At 46.9% G+C, this 19,404-nt stretch overlaps 1 long non-coding RNA gene across 1 annotated transcript in view; it reads left to right on the top strand.

Moving 5' to 3' along the window:
- Positions 1 to 5,223: 5,223 nt before the first annotated feature.
- Positions 5,224 to 19,404, top strand: part of LOC143769556 (uncharacterized) — a 29,168-nt gene continuing 14,987 nt past the window's right edge. Inside the window, exon 1 of the long non-coding RNA XR_013214420.1 lies at positions 5,224 to 5,315. This is a non-coding gene — a long non-coding RNA (uncharacterized LOC143769556). The remainder of the gene's footprint in view (positions 5,316 to 19,404) is intronic.

Genomic DNA, 19,404 nt, shown 5'->3' with positions numbered 1-19,404 from the left:
GCTCTCTGTGGGCTGTGCTGTATACTACTGTGGGCTGTATATAGTTCTCTGTGGGCTGTGCTCTGTGCTGTATACTACTGTGTGCTCTGTGCTATATATAGTACTCTGTGGGCTGTGCTCTGTGCTGTATACTACTGTGTGCTATATACAGTTCTCTGGGCTGTGCTCTGTGCTATATATAGTACTCTGTGGGCTGTGCTCTGTGCTGTATACTGCTGTGGGCTGTATATAGTTCTCTGTGGGCTGTGCTCTGTGCTGTATACTACTGTGGGCTGTATATAGTTCTCTGTGGGCTGTGCTCTGTGCTGTATACCACTGTGGGCTGTATATAGTACTCTGTGGGCTGTGCTCTGTGCTGTATACTACTGTGTGCTATATATAGTTCTCTGGGCTGTGCTCTGTGCTGTATACTACTGTGGGCTGTATATAGTACTCTATGGGCTGTGCTCTGTGCTGTATACTACTGTGGGCTGTATATAGTACTCTGTGGGCTGTGCTCTGTGCTGTATACTACTGTGGGCTGTATATAGTTCTCTGTGGGCTGTGCTCTGTGCTGTATATAGTTCTCTGTGGGCTGTGCTCTGTGCTGTATACTACTGTGGGCTGTATATAGTTCTCTGTGGGCTGTGCTCTGTGCTGTATACTACTGTGGGCTGTATATAGTTCTCTGTGGGCTGTGCTCTGTGCTGTATACTACTGTGTGCTGTATATAGTTCTCTGTGGGCTGTGCTGTATATAGTACTCTGTGGGCTGTGCTGTATATAGTACTCTGTGGGCTGTGCTGTATATAGTACTCTGTGGGCTGTGCTGTATATAGTACTCTGTGGGCTGTGCTGTATATAGTACTCTGTGGGCTGTGCTGTATATAGTACTCTGTGGGCTGTGCTGTATATAGTACTCTGTGGGCTGTGCTGTGTATAGTACTCTGGGCTGTGCTGTATATAGTACTCTCTGGGCTGTGCTGTATATAGTACTCTCTGGGCTGTGCTGTATATAGTACTCTCTGGGCTGTGCTTTATATAGTACTCTGGGCTGTGCTGTATATAGTACTCTGGGCTGTGCTTTATATAGTTCTCTGTGGGCTGTGCTGTATATAGTTCTCTGTGGGCTGTGCTGTATATAGTTCTCTGTGGGCTGTGCTGTATATATTACTTTGTGGGCTGTGCTGTATATATTACTTTGTGGGCTGTGCTGTATATATTACTCTGTGGGCTGTGCTGTATACTACTGTGTGGACTGTGCTGTATACTTCTACGTGGGCTGTGCTGTATACTACTGTGTGGTCTGTGCTGTATACTACTGTGTGGTCTGTGCTGAATACTGCTGTGTTATCTACTACGCGAGCTGTGCTATAGTATGCAGGCTGTGCTGTATACTATGCGGTTTGTGCTATATAATATGCGGGCTTTGCTATATACTATGGGGAGTATATTATATTCTATGGGGGAGGCCATGTTATGTACTATGTGGCTGTGTTATATACTATTGTGGGGGTATATTATATTCTATGGGGGAGGCTGCGTTATATACTATGGGGGGCTGCATTATATTCTATGGGGGGCTACATTATATATTATGGGGAGGTGGGCTGTATTATATTCTATGGGGGTTACATACTCTGGGGTGGCTGCATTATACTCTGTGGGGTGGCTGCATTATACTCTGGGGTGGCTGCATTATACTCTGGGGTGGCTGCATTATACTCTGGGGTGGCTGCATTATACTATATGTGGGCTGCATTATACTGTATCGAGGACTATGGGGAATACGTTATACTATATGAAGAACTATGGGGTGCATTATACTATGGGAAGTGAATTGTACTACATGGATGACTGTGGCGGTGCATTATACTATATGGAGCACTATGAGGATTGTATTATGCTATATGGAGGACTATGAGGATTGTATTATGCTATATGGAGGACTATGAGGAGTGTATTATACTATGTGGAGGACTGAGCAGTGTATTTTAATATATGGAGGACTATAGGGAGTGTATTATACTATATGGAGGACTATGGAGCACATTATAATATATGGAGGACTATGGGGTGTATTTTACTAAACAAGTAAAATGCTGCATATTCGGATTGTTTTTGCTGGAACTAAAAGCCTTGTTGTCAGCAGCACATTGCCAGTGTAAACTGTAGATGTGCTGCTGAAAACATGATACTGTATGGTGATCTGTTAGTGATCTATTAGTGATCGTTCTGTCTCATCATTATTCCTCAGCTGGTGGAAAGAGGCCGGGAAACAAGCGTTGAACAACTTCAGTATTGTCGATCAAACTTGTTTAGCGGCCTGAACTCAGCGCACGTAAATACAACAGAAAGGCTTCTGTGTGATGTGCAATATGTTAGCATTTGGGGACCCATTTTAAACTTTGCCTAGGGCCCCACTTTGCCTAAAACCGGCCCTGCCTACAAGTGTACAAAGGTATTATACAGTCACCATGTGACAAGTGGGCCTGTGTAACTTCAAATGCCAGGGCTGAATTTTAGTCCCAGTCCGGCCCTGCCCCACATACAAGGTGATAAAGGGAGGGAGTGGGCATTTGCAGGCCACTACTCAGCAGACACTGAAGCAGACGAGACACAGGCTACATCTTGGAGGAAAACAAGACACTGAACAATGTGAGTATATCCTATCCAATGCCTTTATTTTCTATTTTCTGTCTCTACATGTCCTAATTTCTTGCATTTCTTTCTTTCTGCATGCATAAGAATGTCTTCTGCTTCTTCTTCTTCTGATGAGGAGTTTCGTCTTGGGCCGTCGGAAGTCGAGCATGTCAGTGAGGTGAGTACTTGCCTCGTCAGATTGGTAAGTATTCACTGTCACATCTACACATGTGACAATTTGAATTTTTCATTTTTTTAGAGCTCTTCTTCAACTGCGGCACAGACTGGGCAGGAGCAGCGGACTCAAGGTCGGGTGGAAAGACGGCAGCGAGTACGTATACAAGGCTGACTGTTATCTTGAATCTTCCTTTCTTTCCATTCGTATTTCTTAACTTTTTTCTTCTGGAATCCTTTTGTATGTTGACTTTCCTATTCATGCCATTTCTCAGCAACTTTTTTCTTTTTTTTCCTTATGTTAATTCACTAAACTTTAATGACTTTATTTAATTTTTAGGTTCCACAACGGGAGGATGACCTAATTGAAAATGACCTCCTCATCTCCCTGGTCCAGGAGCGAGTCCCGTTGTGGGACACCCGGGATCCACTGCACTCAAACAACGTCACGATCCGGCGCCTATGGAATGAGGTGGCCAAAGAGATGTGGGATGGCTAAGGACAACGTTGCTCCTTAGCCATTATATAATTGTGCAGAACCACACAGGCTTTGACCACCTCGTCGACTGTTTCCACTTTTAGATTTATGGCTGATGCAAGAATGCGCCATTTAGAGACCAGAATGCCAAAGGTACACTCCACTGTTCTTCGGGCCCTGGTCAGTCTGTAGTTAAAGATCCTTCTAGTGTGGTTCAAATCCCGACTGGAATAGGGCTTCAGTAGGTTTTCACACATCCAAAAGGCCTCATCCCCAACCATAACAAATGGCATCGGTGGACCTTGAGTGTTGGGGAGAAGTTGTGGCGGGCGAAAATTGAAATTTTTGCCATACAGACGGCGGCCCATATCCGAGTTCTTGAAAGTCTGGGAATCGTTGCCACGGCCAAAAGCTCCAATGTCCACGGCGATGAAGCGACAGTTCGCATCAGCTATTGCCATGAGCACAACAGAAAAATATTTTTTATAGTTGAAATACTCCGATCCTGTTCTGGCAGGTTTGATAATGCGGATGTGCTTTCCATCCACCGCTCCTAAACAGTTGGGGAAATCACACACACTCCAGAATTTTTCCGAAATTTCAAGCCACATGTCGACGGTGGGTAGGGGTATAAACTCATCCCGGAGTACATTCCACAAAGCCCGACAGGTGTCCGCAACTATTCCGGACAGGGTGGATATTCCAAGCCGGTATTGGAAGTGGAGGGATGATAAACTCTCTCCGGTTGCCAGAAATCTGTAAGAAAAAGAAACCCCCAAAAAATTACAAACTATTCTATTTATGGTGTGGTTACGCTAAAGAAAGAAAGGAAAATACCCAAAACATGCATGTCAGAAAACACAAAATTTGGACTGTCATTGGTTTAGATTTGGAACGTACCTTAATGTAACCAGCAGACGTTCCTCCGGTGGAATCGCTCTACGGAGCTGGGTGTCCTGTCTCCGTATGGCTCCTTGGACACGAGCAAGCAAATCCCGGAACGAGTCTTGCGACATCCTTGTATATTCATGGAATTTCTCCGGGTTGGCATTAAGCTCGCCATACAATGTGTGATAGGCTCCACGGCTCTTACGTAGTTCGATAATGGGGTGTCTCCATTGTCTCCTCCATCTTTCGCGATTTCTTTGTTGCTCCCAAGCAAAAGCACAGGCAAGAAACAGCTTGATGCTTAAATCCAGGTTGAAATAAAAGCTCTCCATGCGAAGATCCATCATGACACAGGATACAGGAGCAAAATCTGAAGATTACAGCTGTTCAAGGGTCTATATATAGAGATTCCATAATACACGCCCTCTGTAGTCCCATTGGCGGTGTCTGGTTATCTTGATTTTTCTCTTGTGAAATTTCTCATCATGCTCACCAAAAACGCAAACGCAGGAAACGCAGCAAACGCAGGAAAAAACGCATATAAACACGTACAAACGCGGCTTTTTTTAACCGCATGCGTTACCGTTGTACGCGTTTATATGCGTTTTTCCACCACTTGCGGATGTGGATTAAACGGTGCGGATTTAAATGCAAATGTGAAACTAGCCTTATATACTCCGTGGCTGTGCTATATACTACGTGCAGGGCCGTATTTGCCATTAGGCACTCGAGGGCATGTGCCTAGGGCGGGGACGATGCGGGGGGGCGACACCTGAGCAAGTTTAAAAAAAAAATAAAAAAAAAATATATTTTTTGTTGTTGAAAGTCTGGGGTTGCCCCACCCACCCACCTCAGTCCCGGCTGCTGCTGGGGGGAGGGGGTCTCGGGCACAGGGCCACCATCAGGGCATTACAGCCCTGACTACTGTATGGGGCAGAAATAGGTGCTGTACCTTTAAGCAGTAGCAGGCCCAAGTGCATCATGGTCCTGATGCTGGTCATGTGACACGCTGCGCGCTCTTCTTAATGTAGGAGCTCAGCAGACTGCAGAGAAGCAGGTCATGTTTGTGGGAGAAGATACTGAAGTCGGCGGTGAGCAGGGGTAGGAGTCGGGCAGTGTGTGAGGACTCAGAGGAAGCTGCAGAGAGGAGTGAGGTGAGAGAGGAGACGGGAGTCTGCTGATGTGAGTGAGGAGAGGGGAGGCTGCTAAGGGGAGGAGATGAGAGGCTGGTAAGGAGAGGAGATGAGAGGCTGTAAAGGAGAGGAGATGAGAGGCTGGTGAGGGGAGGCTGCTGAGGAGAGGAGAGGCTGGAAAGGAGAGGAGATGAGGGTCTGGAAAGGAGAGGAGATGAGAGGCTGGAAAGGAGAGGAGATGAGAGGCTGGAAAGGAGAGGAGATGAGAGGCTGGTAAGAAGAGGAGATGAGAGGCTGGAAAGGAGATGAGATGAGAGGCTGGAAAGGAGAGGAGATGAGGGTCTGGAAAGGAGAGGAGATGAGAGGCTGGAAATGAGAGATGAGATGAGATGAGAGGCTGGAAAAGAGATGAGATGAGAGGCTGGAAAGGAGAGGAGATGAGAGTCTGGAAAGGAGATGAGATGAGATGAGAGGCTGGAAAGGAGATGAGATGAGAGTCTGGAAAGGAGATGAGATGAGAGTCTGGAAAGGAGAGGAGATGAGAGTCTGGAAAGGAGAGGAGATGAGAGTCTGGAAAGAAGAGGAGATAAGAGTCTGGAAAGGAGAGGAGATGAGATGAGAGTCTGGAGAGGAGATGAGAGGCTGGAAAGGAGAGGAGGTGAGAGGCTGGAAAGGAGAGGAGGTGAGAGGCTGGAAAGGAGAGGAGATGAGAGGCTGGAAAGGAGAGGAGACGAGAGGCTGGTAAGGGGAGGAGATGAGAGGCTGGTAAGGGGAGGAGATGAGAGGCTGGAAAGGAGAGGAGATGAGAGGCTGGAAAGGAGAGGAGATGAGAGGCTGGTAAGGAGAGGCTGGTGAGGGGAGGCTGCTGAGGAGAGGAGATGAGAGGCTGGAAAGGAGAGGAGATGAGAGGCTGGTGAGGGGAGCCTGCTGAGGAGAGGAGAGGCTGTAAAGGAGAGGAGATGTGGGTCTGGAAAGAAGAGATGAGAGGCTGGAAAGGAGAGGAGATGAGATGAGAGGCTGGAAAGGAGATAAGAGGCTGGAAAGGAGAGCAGGTGAGAGGCTGGAAAGGAGAGGAGATGAGAGGCTGGAGAGGAGATGAGAGGCTGGAAAGGAGATGAGAGGCTGGAAAGGAGAGGAGATGAGAGGCTGGAAAGGAGAGGAGATGAGATAAGAGGCTGGAAAGGAGAGGAGGTGAGAGGCTGGAAAGGAGATGAGATGAGAGGCTGGAAAGGAGAGGAGATGAGAGGCTGTAAAGGAGAGGAGATGAGAGGCTGCTGAGGGGAGGCTGCTGAGGAGAGGAGATGAGAGGCTGGTGAGGGGAGGCTGTGTAGGGCTCATGCAGTATATGGGGAGGCTGTGTGGGGCTCATGCAGTGTATATAGGGAGGCTGTGTGGGGCTCATGCAGTGTATATAGGGAGGCTGTCTGGGGCTCATGCAGTGTATATAGGGAGGCTGTGTGGGGCTCATGCAGTGTATATAGGGAGGCTGTGTGGGGCTCATGCAGTGTATATAGGGAGGCTGTGTGGGGCTCATGCTGTATATGGGGAGGCTGTGTGGGGCTCATGCAGTATATGGGGAGGCTGTGTGGGGCTCATACTGTATATGGGGAGGCTGTGTGGGGCTCATACTGTATATGGGGAGGCTGTGTGGGGCTCATGCAGTATATGGGGAGGCTGTGTGGGGCTCATGCTGTATATGGGGAGGCTGTGTGGGGCTCATGCAGTATATAGGGAGGCTGTGTGGGGCTCATGCAGTATATGGGGAAGCTGCGTGGCGCTCATGCAGTATATGGGGAGGCTGTGTGGCGCTCATGCAGTATATAGGGAGGCCGTGTGGGGCTCATGCAGTATATGGGGAGGCTGTGTGGCGCTCATGCAGTATATAGGGAGGCTGTGTGGGGCTCATGTAGTATATGGGGAGGCTGTGTGGGGCTCATGCAGTATATGGGGAGGCTGTGTGGCGCTCATGCAGTATATAGGGAGGCTCTGTGGGGCTCATACAGTGTATATAGGGAGGCTGTGTGGGGCTCATGCAGTATATATTGGGAGGCTGTGTGGGGCTCATGCAGTATATATTGGGAGGCTGTGTGGGGCTCATGCAGTATATGGGGAGGCTGTGTGGGGCTCATGCTGTATATAGGGAGGTTATGTGGGGCTCATGCTGTATATAAGGGGCTGTGGGGGGTTTAAAGATATATAGGGGGGTGTCAGCATACTTAATTCTGCTCAATATTAAGTGATACAATTAATATTAATTAATATTGAGTAGAATTATTTTCATGCTATTGGTTCGGCCTCCACAATAGTCATGGTCTTTCATCTGGCCCCTCGGGAAAATAAATTGCCCACCCCTGATCTAGAGACATGGAGTGAGAAACCCACAGACGATAGCAACAGATTAGTCTATTCTCTCACTAAATTACCCATCCAGCTCTTCAAACTATTCTCTCTGAAGCGTCCGAGCATTGCAGAGATAAACTTCCCTGTTTGCAGTCTGAGTGATGCTGCCCGTGGTTTTGGTAGTATGAATCGACTGACAGGTTCCCCTTAAAAATCTGTCAGCCAAACCTTGCAACCGTGGCAGAATCAACTGACCGTGTACTGTGTATGAGATCCACCAGATTCTCACATGACAACTAATGGAAAGGTTTGCTAAGGCTACTTTCACATCAGCGATTTTCTCAGTTCGCAGCAGATACTGCAGTTTTTCCGCATCTGTCGCGTAACATATCACTTACTTGCCGGCAACTCTGCGCTCAGCCTCATTCATTCCTTATGGGACTTGCGGACATGTGCGGCACTTGAGGTGAGACAAAAAAAACACTGCTAGCAGCATTTTTTTTTCCTGTTGTTGCAAGTATCGCATTTGCCGGATCGCAGCAAAACCGCAAGTGCCGCAAGTCCCATAGGGAATGAATGAGGCCGAACACAGTGTTGCCATAAGTGATCCGTTACGGATGCGGAAAAACTGCCGGATCTGCCGCAAATGTTAAAAATCGCTGATGTGAAAGTAGCCTAAGTCACTGCCGATAGTGTCTGCATTAGTCATACTCGCCAATGGGGGAGGCAGCACGAAAAGTGCCTAGGGCAGAAACTCTAAATACAGCCCTGACTACGTGGCTGTGCTATACACTACGTAGGCTGTGCCTGTGCTATATACCACGTGGCTGTGCTATATACTACTTGGACTGTGCTATATACTACGTGAACTGCTATATACTATGTGGACTGTGCTATATACTACGTGGGCTGTGTTATATACTACGTGGACTGTACTATAAACTACGTGGATTGTGCTATATACTACGTGGACCACGCTATATACTTCATGGACTGTGCTATATACTACATGGGCTGTGTTATATACTCCGTGGCTGCTATATACTACGTGACTGTGCTATACACTACGTGGGCTGTGCCTGTGCTATATACTACATGGCTGTGCTATATACTACGTGGCTGTGTTATATACTACGTGGACTGTACTATATACTACGTGGATTGTGCTATATACTTTGTGCACTTTGCTATATACTACGTGGGCTGTGTTATATACTATGTGCACTGTACTATATACTATGTGGGCTGTGTTATATACTACGTGGACTGTACTATATACTACGTGGATTGTGCTATATTCTACGTGGACTGTGCTATATACTACGTGGCTGTGTTATATACTACGTGGACTGTACTATATACTACGTTGACTGTACTATATACTACATGGATTGTGTTATATACTACGTGTACTGTTATATGCTACGTGGGCTGCATTAGATACTACATGGCTGTGCTATATGCTACGTGGGCTGTGTTACATGCTACGTAGCTGTGCTGTATACTACATGGGCTGTTATATGCTACGTGGCTTTGCTATATGCTACGTGGCTGTGCTATATGCTACGTGGCTGTGCTATATTCTACATAAGCTGTTATATGCTATGTGGGCTATGTTATATGCTACATGGCTGTGCTATATACTACGTGGCTGTGCTATATGCTATGTGGCTGTGCTATATGCTATGTGGCTGTGTTATATACTACGTGGCTGAACTATATGCTACATGGGCTGTGCTATATGCTACGTGGGCTGTTATATGCTACGTTTACGTTTACTGAACAAGTTCTGTCATACATATTCTAGAATACCCGATGCGTTAGAATCGGGCCACCATCTAGTTTTTTAATATTTGGCATTGTATGGTACTGTTATTTGATTACTGTATAGTACTGTTATTTGGGCATTGTACAGTAGTATTTTAACACTGTATGGCACTCATATTAAATAATGCATTAGGGTATTATTTAGTCATTATTTGGTGGTGGTGACCTACATAAGGTTTATCCTTTGTCACTGTATGGAACTGTTATTTGGGTACTGTTTGGCACTGCTATGAGCAATGTATGGTAGTATTTAAATGGGTTATTCCCAAGGTGTAAATTATCTGCTCTCCAAGGTTATAACTTACTATTTGGTTGGGGCCCCCACAGTACAGCGCTCTGGAACCAGGGAACCGAAATATGTAAAGCCTCTTCATAAATAAAGCGGAGGCCCCATGCTCAATATCAGTTACATTCATTGTTTATGAGACTGCCGGAGAAAAGTGACTACAGCGTTTTGCTATTTCCGACACAAACAATAACTGGCACGGAGGCCGAGCAAGGACAACTCTGCACCATTCAAGATGGGGTCCCGCAGAACCGTGATCCTAGATTCTAGAGCTGTCTTTCAGGACCCGTCCCCAGGCCCCAACATATTCATTCTATAGGCAGCGCTGATGATAGAGATGTCAGGACCAGAAGCTTTGGGTGGTGCAGACTCTGTCCAGCCACTGATATTAGGATACTTTTATATTTGTATTTGGATACTTCAGCACTATTACTTGGGCACGGTATGGAGGTATTATTTTCGATCTCTAATTCATGTATGATACTTATGGGTTAATATCTAGAAATGTGCTTTTTAGGGTGAAACTCTTGTACCTATGACCAGCTCTTCTCCTATCCCAGGGTTAAAGCATAGTCTCCAGAATGTAGAAATGGGTGGGAGGTCTATCTTCCTGCCCCCAGTGCCCCCTGTTGATTCTGTCACTTCCATAAAGGGAGCTAATACAATCTGTAATATCCATTCCAAAGCCTGCGTTATAGCCATTGTAAGGACCTCTTTTACATAGGAAAAGCTGTAACACAGACGGACAAAACAGAATTCAGGAATGATAATGGGTGAAAGGAAAAGACATATCCTGGGAGAAAGGAAAACTTTACCATCATCACTCATAGAGGTCCTGTAACCCCCCTCACCACCACCCCCTGTGAGGATGAATGGGACAGAGGCGCCCCCCAGAAATCATCTAACAGGGTACTCTGTCACCTCGTGTCAGGGCTCCGTCCCCCATTAATGACACTCTATGTGCTATGAGAAACAGCTTTTGTCTTCATGTTAATGTAAGTGTCACTGGGCTAAAGAAGGGGAGAAGTCATTGTGACTGGTGCCAGGGAAGGAGGTTTGGTGAAAATACTGCAGAAACCAAATGTAGAGGGGACACCGGCAACAAAGCTAATAGTATAATTGTTTCCTACGCCGTGTGTCCAGTCCATAAGAAGATCTAGTATACAGGGTGGACCATTTATATGGATACACCTAAATAAAATGGGAATGGTTGATGATATCAACTTCCTGTTTGTGGCACATTAGTATATGGGAGTGGCGAAACTTTTCAAGATGAGTGGTGACCATGGCAGCCATTTTGAAGTCGGACATTTTGGATCCAACTTTAGTTTTTTCAATGGGAAGTGGGTCATGTGACACATCAAACTTATTGAGAATTTCACAAGAAAAACAATGGTGTGCTTGGTTTTAACGTAACTTTGTTCTTTCATGAGTTATTTACACATTTATGACCACTTTTAAAATGTGTTCAAAGTGCTGCCCATTGTGTTGGATTGTCAATGCAACTCTCTTCTCCCACTCTTGACACACTGATAGCAACACCACAGAAGAAATACTAGCACAGGCTTCCAGCATCCGTTGTTTCAGATGCTGCACATCTCATATCTTTCACAGCATAGACAATTGCCTTCAGATGACCCCAAAGATAAAAGTCTAAGGGGGTCAGATCAGGAGACCTTGGTGGACATTCCACTGGCCCACGACCACCAATCCACTTTCCAGGAAACTGTTCGTGTAGGAATGCTCGGACCTGACACCAAAGGCTATTTCACACTAGCGTTTTTCGGCAGACGTTGCAATGCGTCGTTTAGGAGAAAAAACGCATCCTGCAAAGTTGTCTGCAGGATGCGTTTTTTCCCCATAGACATACATTACCGACGCATTGCGACGTATCGCCACACGTCGCAACCGTCGTGCGACGGTTGCGTCGTGTTTTGGCGCACCGCCGCCACAAAAAACGATACATGTAACTTTTTTTGTGCGTCTAGTCTGCCATTTTCGACCGCGCATGCGTGGCCAAAACTCCGCCCCCTCCTTCCCGGACCTTACAATGGGGCAGTGGAAGCATCGTAAGACTGTTTCCGCTGCCCCCGTTGTGCTTTTCTTTCTCAGCATGCATCGGTACGTCGGCCCGACGCACTGCGACAGGCCTGTACCGACGCTAGTGTGAAAGCAGCCTAAGATAGTGCACCATGGTGCACAGAACGAACAAGAGCTGGAATACCACCCAACCGTTACGAACAAGACCAATTTATTTGGCAGCGAATCATCCAATAGATGGAGGAGTGTCAATATTTACTGCAGGATCTCTTGCCCGTGGAATGACGAGCTAAAGGAGAGGGGGGAGTGTAAAGGCACCGTCACATTAAGCGACGCTGCAGCGATATAGACAACGATGCCGATCGCTGCAGCATCGCTGTTTTGTCGTTGTGTGGTCGCTGGAGAGCTGTCACACACTCAGTGCAGGAAGCTCTGAGCATCAGCGCGGATGCCGGGGGACGTGACAGACATCAGAAGGTGAGTATGTACTGTTTTTTTTTTTTACTTTTACGATGGTAACCAGGGTAAATATCGGGTTACTAAGCGCGGCCCTGTGCTTAGTAACCCGATATTTACCCTGGTTACCATTGTAAAACATTGCTGGCATCGTTGCTTTTGCTGTCAAACACAACGATACACGCCGATCTGACGACCAAATAAAGTTCTGGACTTCTAGCTCCGACCAACGATATCACAGCAGGATCCAGATCGCTGCTGCGTGTCAAACACAACGATATCGCTATCCAGGATGCTGCAACGTCACGGATCGCTATCGTTATCGTTGGAAAGTTGGTCAGTGTGAAGGTACCTTAAGGAGGAGAACCGGACCGTGGGTGCTTGTCCTGTGCCAGGTCTAGAACTGTCGGGGCTGTCTTCTCTGTTGTCCCGGGGAAAGAGTAGGAGACCGGACAGACCTTTGCACTCGGAAGCTGGGGGTGTGGCTAAGCGGCAGCAGCCACTGCATGCGCGGAAGCAGTCAGTCTTGGCGGGAACAGGCAGCTCACAGCACAGAAAGAGAAGTGCCCCATCCCTGGAGCACCGGGATTGTGCCGGCCCGCGTCCGTGTACTCCCGCCGTCAGCAGCGGGGATTCCAGAGAGAGAAGTGCAGTGTGGCCGGTAGCTGGCAGAGAGCGAGGTGCCGAGCGCTTCGTGACCGTGAGTACAGCGCTCGTGACGCATAGAGAAAACCGGGTACTGGGCAGACGTTTGCGACCCACCTTACCCGTATATACCTGCCCGCTCATGTTGGACCCTGATAGTGCTGTGGCCTTGTTTGTTCCGGCCGCATATGCTTATGGACTAGGGGCTCAGCGGAAAGTCCCAGAGACCGACCGCTGCTGCCAGAAGATTGACCGCCGTTACCAACCGAACTTGTTTGAACAAGCACCGTGCCAGCTGTTGTTGCCGCTACTAACCCCCAAGTAGTATCTGCAATCTGTGGAACTTCTGACACGATGAGTGTACCAAAAAAAAAGAACTGCCTTTACCTTGTTTATTAACTCTGCATATCCTTTGCAATTTGACTGTTTATTCCCTTGTTTAACCGTTCATTTCCCTGAGAGTATTTAACCCCCTGTTCAATCAAAACAGTAAAAAAATTGTTAACCCTTGTTCTGCTTCCTGTCTGTCACTGCATCTCGACCCTGCTCACACAGGATAATGATGCTGACACTTGGGGTACAGGATAATGACACTGATTCTTGGTGTACAGGATGATGAAACTGACACCTGGGGTACAGGATTACACTGACTCTTGGCCTAGAGGATGATAGCACTGACTCTAAGGGTACAGGATGATGGCACTGGCTCTTGGGGTACAGCATGATGGCTCTGACTCTTGGGGTACAGGATAATGACACTGATACTTGGGGTACAGGATTACACTGACTCTTGGCCTCGAGCAGGGGTCCCTAACCTGTAGCTCGGGAGCCACATGTGGCTCGTGGTCCTATGAATTGTGGCTTGCGACTGTCTGCCAGCTTGGTGCATTAGCTCCAGGTCTAGCAAACAGGTATGAAGAGTACATCTCAAAATGGTGAATTTTTGAGGAGCACTGCACAGAAGAGCAGATCTGGATGCACATATACTGATCTTAGGGGTGTAGAGATGTTTTAGGTATGGAGGATGATGTTACCTGTTAGAGGAGGTTCTTGAAGCTGGATGCGACAGTGTGCTTGGAGTCCTTGATGGGAGAATACTGAATTGGGACATTGTGGTAACCCCTGGATTTCAGTGTACTTCTTTGGCGTGATTTCTGTGGGGGGCTTTGGTTGACACTACATTGAGGGGGACAGGAGCAAGATGTTGCTCGTGACCCCCTTTCACAGCTGAATGTGGCTCGCGACCCTCTCTCAGTGCTGAATGTGGCTCTCTAGGTCAAAAAGGTTGGGGGCCGCTGGCCTAGGGGATGATGGCACTGACTCTTGGGGAACAGAATGATGGCTCTGACTCTTGGTGGACAGGGTGATGGCACTGACTCTTGGGGGACAGGGTGATGGCACTGACTCTTGGGGTACAGGATGATGGCACTTACCCTTGGGGTACAGGATGATGGCTCTGACTCTTGAGATACAGGATGATGGTACTGATTCTTGGGGTACAGGATGATGGCACTGACTCTTGGGGTACAAGATTATGGCACTGACTCTTGGGGTACAGGATGATGGCACTGATTCTTTGGGTACAGGATGATGGCTCAGACTCTTGGTGTACAGGATGATGGCACTTACTCTTGGGGTACAGGATAATGACACTGATACTTGGAGTACAGGATTACACTGACTCTTGGCCTAGAGGTTGATGGCACTGACTGTTAGTGAACAGGATGATGGCACTGTCTCTTGGGGTACAGGATGTTGGCTCTGACTCTTGGGGTGCAGGATGATGGCACTGACTCTTGGGGTACAGGATGATGGCACTGACTCTTGGGTGCAGGATGATGACACTGACTCTTGGGGTACAGGATGATGGCTCTGACTCTTGGGGTACATGATGATGGCACTGATTCTTTGGGTACAGAATGATGGCTCTAACTCTTGGTGTACAGGATGATTGCACTGACTCTTGGGGTACATAATGATGGTACTGACTGAGTACAGGATGATGGCACTGGCTCTTGGGGTACAGGATGATGGCACTAACCCTTGGGGTACAGGATGATGGCTCTGACTCTTGAGATACAGGATGATGACATTGACTCTTGGGGTACAGGATGATGGTTCTGACACTTGGGGTACAGGATGATGGCACTGACCCTTGGGGTACAGGATGATAGCTCTGACTCTTGAGATACAGGATGATGGCACTAACTCTTGGCGTACAGGATAATGGCTCTAACTCTTGGGGTACAGGATGATGGTACTGACTCTTGGGATACAGGATGATGGCACTGACTCGTGGGGTACAGTGTGATGGCTCTGACTCTTGGGGTGCCAGCTGAATTATGGAGTTGTCATATAGTTACTAACACATATCTATGTCAGCAGATATCACTTTGGAGACAGTGACGCGCACAGTTTTCGCACAGAGCAGAGTTGGTTAGAAGGTAATAGTTTCCAGAAAGGTCAGAGAACTGGGGAGATTAACTAAGATCAACATTAGACCCACAATACGACGGGCGGGCTTTGATCAATGGCTGAGTCAGACTGTACTAATATTCAGTGACAGGCACAGATGCCGGTTACCACGCTATCAGCAGGACATGTTCATTCACATGCCGTGACCTATCCGCTAATGAGTCCATCAGTTCCGGCTGCTGCCTTCTGCCCATAACGCTTTCCCTCAGCCAATGAGAAAGAAGTAACAGATCAGCAGAGCTTTGACGCACAGTGTCTACATGTGAAAGTAGCGCCCTGTGGCAGCATACGACACAAGGTGGACTAGGCGGTTGTCTAAGGACCTACTGCTGTGTGAAAATGTATTTGCCCCTCCTGATATTCTATTCTTTTGCATGTTTGTCACACTTAAATGTTTCAGACAACAAACAAATGTAAATAATAGAGAAAGATAACACAAGTAACCACAAAATGCAGGTTATAAATGAAGGCCTTTATTATTCAGGTAAAAAGAAAGCCAAACCTACAGGGCCCTGATATTACCGATACAGACATTACAGTGCCGGATCACAACTGATTCTTTTTGAGAGGTAAAACATTTTCCTGACTGTGTTTAAAAAAATATTTTACCTTAAAGAAAAAAATTACTTGAGATTGTGCTATAATGTCTGCATACTCCTTTGAGTCCTCCCCTGCCCAGGAGCTGTGGTATGATCAGACCATGTTCCTGTACGGTAGACACGACTATTACACAGTACACAGCAGGGGCACATTTATAAGATTATCTCAGCACAGGAATATTGTATTTAATCACATCCAATTTTGGAAATGATTATTATTCCAAGATATATGGATTAAAATCAATTCTCTATGTGGGAAAACCTCTTTAAGCAAGTTGAAGATGAAATGATCTCTAAAAGGCCTAAAGTTAAAGATGACACATTTGCTTTGTATTTTAGGGAACCATATATGGACATTTTCTTCCCAGAAGAAGACGCCGAGGGTCGGGGGACAGAGCCGGAGGGTCCAGGGACACCGGACGTACGGGGGGGGAGGCTCGGGGGACCCCATTTCTTTCTCCTCTGATGTGCTAGATCAGGGGTGAGGAACTTTTTTCCAGCCGGGGGCCATTTAGAAATTTCTACCATCATTCGGGGGCCACACAAAAATGATCACCTTGAAAATTTCCCCGGTATATTTAGTCAAACAATTAATTACGGTAACTCACCCTTAATGTGACGGCTGGAGCTGCTTCTCTTTAGTTCAGCTGTGATGTTAGGTGATATTGATTATGTTGCTTCTCACAGCTGCTTTTCCAGGTTTGTTTCGGCCAGGAGAGCATTAAACTTTTTATTATAAGTTTTGTAAATCATATACATCACCATAGGAGACGCTGAGACTACTGTATATACGTCACATAGGAGACGCTGAGACAGCTGTACATACACCACATAGTAGATGATGGGACTGCTGTGTAAGCATCACAGAGGAGATACTGTGACTGCTGTCTATACATCACACAGGAGACGTTGAGACTGCTGTATCTATATCACATAGAGGACGTGGAGACAGCTGTATACACATCACACAGGAGATGCTGGGACTGCTGAATTTACATTACATAGGAGACACAGGGACTGCTGTACATAGATGACACAGGGGATTCTGGGACAGCTGAATATACATCACATAGGAGAAGCTGGGACTGCTGTATATACATCACATAGGAGAAGCTGGGAATGCTGTACATACATAACATAGGAAATATTGACACTGCTGTATATGGATCATAGGCGACTCTGGGGTCATAAATTACAGGAGGGGCTGGGAGGGGCATAGACATCACAGTAGATGCTTTGACATATTCATCACCGGGAGGCTGGGTTGAATAGACATCACTGAGGGGCTTTATACATCAATAGGAAGCACAGACACCACTGAGGTATATATGACCCTGGAGAAAAATACATCACTGGTGGGGTCACATACATCACTGGGGGCTATATACATCACAGGTGGGGGGATATACAGCACTGGGGGTGATATACAGTACTCAGTGGGATATACAGCACTTGTAGGGCAAATGCAGTACTGGGGAATATACATATCACCTTGGGGCACATACAGCTCTGGGGGGATATACAGCACTTGGGGAGGGGGGATATACAGCACTAGGGGGGACAGGCATCGCCGGGAAGGCACATAGATCACTGGGGATGGACACAGAGATCACAGGGGGAGTGGCAAGAAGATCACGGGGGGAGTACAAAGATCAAAGGGGGGCATAGCTGGGGGGGCACAGAGTTCACCGGGGTGTGACACGAAGATCACAGGGGGGCACCGAAATCACAGGAGGGCACATAGCAGGAACGCACAGAGATCACGGGGGGACACAAAGTTGAGGCCACCCCGATGCTAACCCCGCCCACCCCAATGACGTTATCATTTATGTGCAGGCAGCGTTCTTTAATGAACGCTGCTTGCACTTGGGGGTTAAAGGGCTGGCAGCTGGCAGGATACGGCAGCCACCCGAACATTGCAGACTCCGGGGACCTGCCCACGGGACGCATGAAAGGTCACCGCAGGCCAGAGTTTCCCCACCCCTGTACTAGATTATATCACAGGAGAGAGCAATAAATGGGAAATTGGACTTTTTTTTTGCGGTCACTGTTATTCACCTTATAATGGCGATCGCAACACTGAGGACGGTAAAAACTGACTCGAATCATGTTCTCCGGGGTCTCAGCTACCCCAGAGATTTTCTGACGCTGGGAGGCACTATACCCTTTGTCACGGGGTCCTTCTCCGGTATCACAATCAACAGAGCAAGAGAATAGTGAGCAACTCCAAGACTTTTATTAGGCAAAAATATGAAAGGTCCATATATAATCCACCATACTGAGGATACAATAGTCCAGAACACGAATGCAGTTCAGTAACAGGATAAAAGTCCAACAATCCGGCAGACAGAGGATAGCATAGTCCATATATTCTTCTTTTTCTCTGAGATGCTGTGAACACATCATCATTCCACACAGGACTCATTTGTGTCTCACCTCCCTGATATTTTAAGTCTCCCTCCTCATTCACAGGTCAGGAGGGGGAAGGTCTCAGGGGCTCATTGTTTCAACAAGCTAGGTCAACATGTCATTAGCATATTCGCAAACAATACAGTGCTGTGGGGGCTGATATCAGATGGCAGCAACAGCCATTCATCAATTAGCAAATAACTCCTTCTACAAGAGAACACCATGAAAATAAGTAAAATAGAAATATACACAAAAATGATACCCACATAGCATATCACACCATCACACCCTTATTTCTCAGCGCTGTTAAAAAGCGGGGCTGAGGAATAAGTACCCTTAACGGCCACCGTTAAAAGGCGTATCGGCGGTCGTTAAGGGGTTAAGCCTTTTAGAGATAATTTCATCTTCATCTTGCTTAACTGTTCTCAATAACAGTAATTTTGACCAGAGGTGCCCAAACCTTTACATGCCACTGTATGTCCTGAACCCTACCCTGAAACCCCAGGAAACCCGAGATTCAGCATTGTGATGGGGAAATGAGAAGCGAAGAGGCATGGCATGGGTGGGGGTATCCTTGTCTTAAAGTAAACATGGCAGATGGGAGAGGCTCCTGCTGCAGCCAGTTTTCTTATCATCACACATGAGATGGTGTAGAGGAGGAATGGGGATATGTCTGAAATCCTGGGTCTCACAGAAAAGATATCCTCAGTTTTAACAGTAATACTAGACAAAATATGACCAAAGAAAAGGGGGGAATTTTCTGCATTTTTTTAAAATTTAGTTTTCCTAAATGGCCCTCATTACTGGAGGAAGGTGATTCTGGCAGCTAAATAGGAAAAGGGTTCTTTACAGTTAGAGCAGTCAGACTGTGGAATGCCGACCACAAGAGGTAGTAATGGCCGACTCTATAACAGCTGTTATACAAGGGATGGATGATTTCCTCAGTACAGAACATTGTGGGTTATAGATAATTTAGTGACAAAATGTGTAATTGGTGCAGAAAGGTTGAACTTGATGGACCGGGGTCTTTTTT

The sequence above is a fragment of the Ranitomeya variabilis genome, chromosome 1 (genome assembly GCF_051348905.1).
Source record: "Ranitomeya variabilis isolate aRanVar5 chromosome 1, aRanVar5.hap1, whole genome shotgun sequence".
NCBI lineage: Eukaryota > Metazoa > Chordata > Amphibia > Anura > Dendrobatidae > Ranitomeya > Ranitomeya variabilis.
This window is presented reverse-complemented; position numbering and strand designations above follow the sequence as displayed.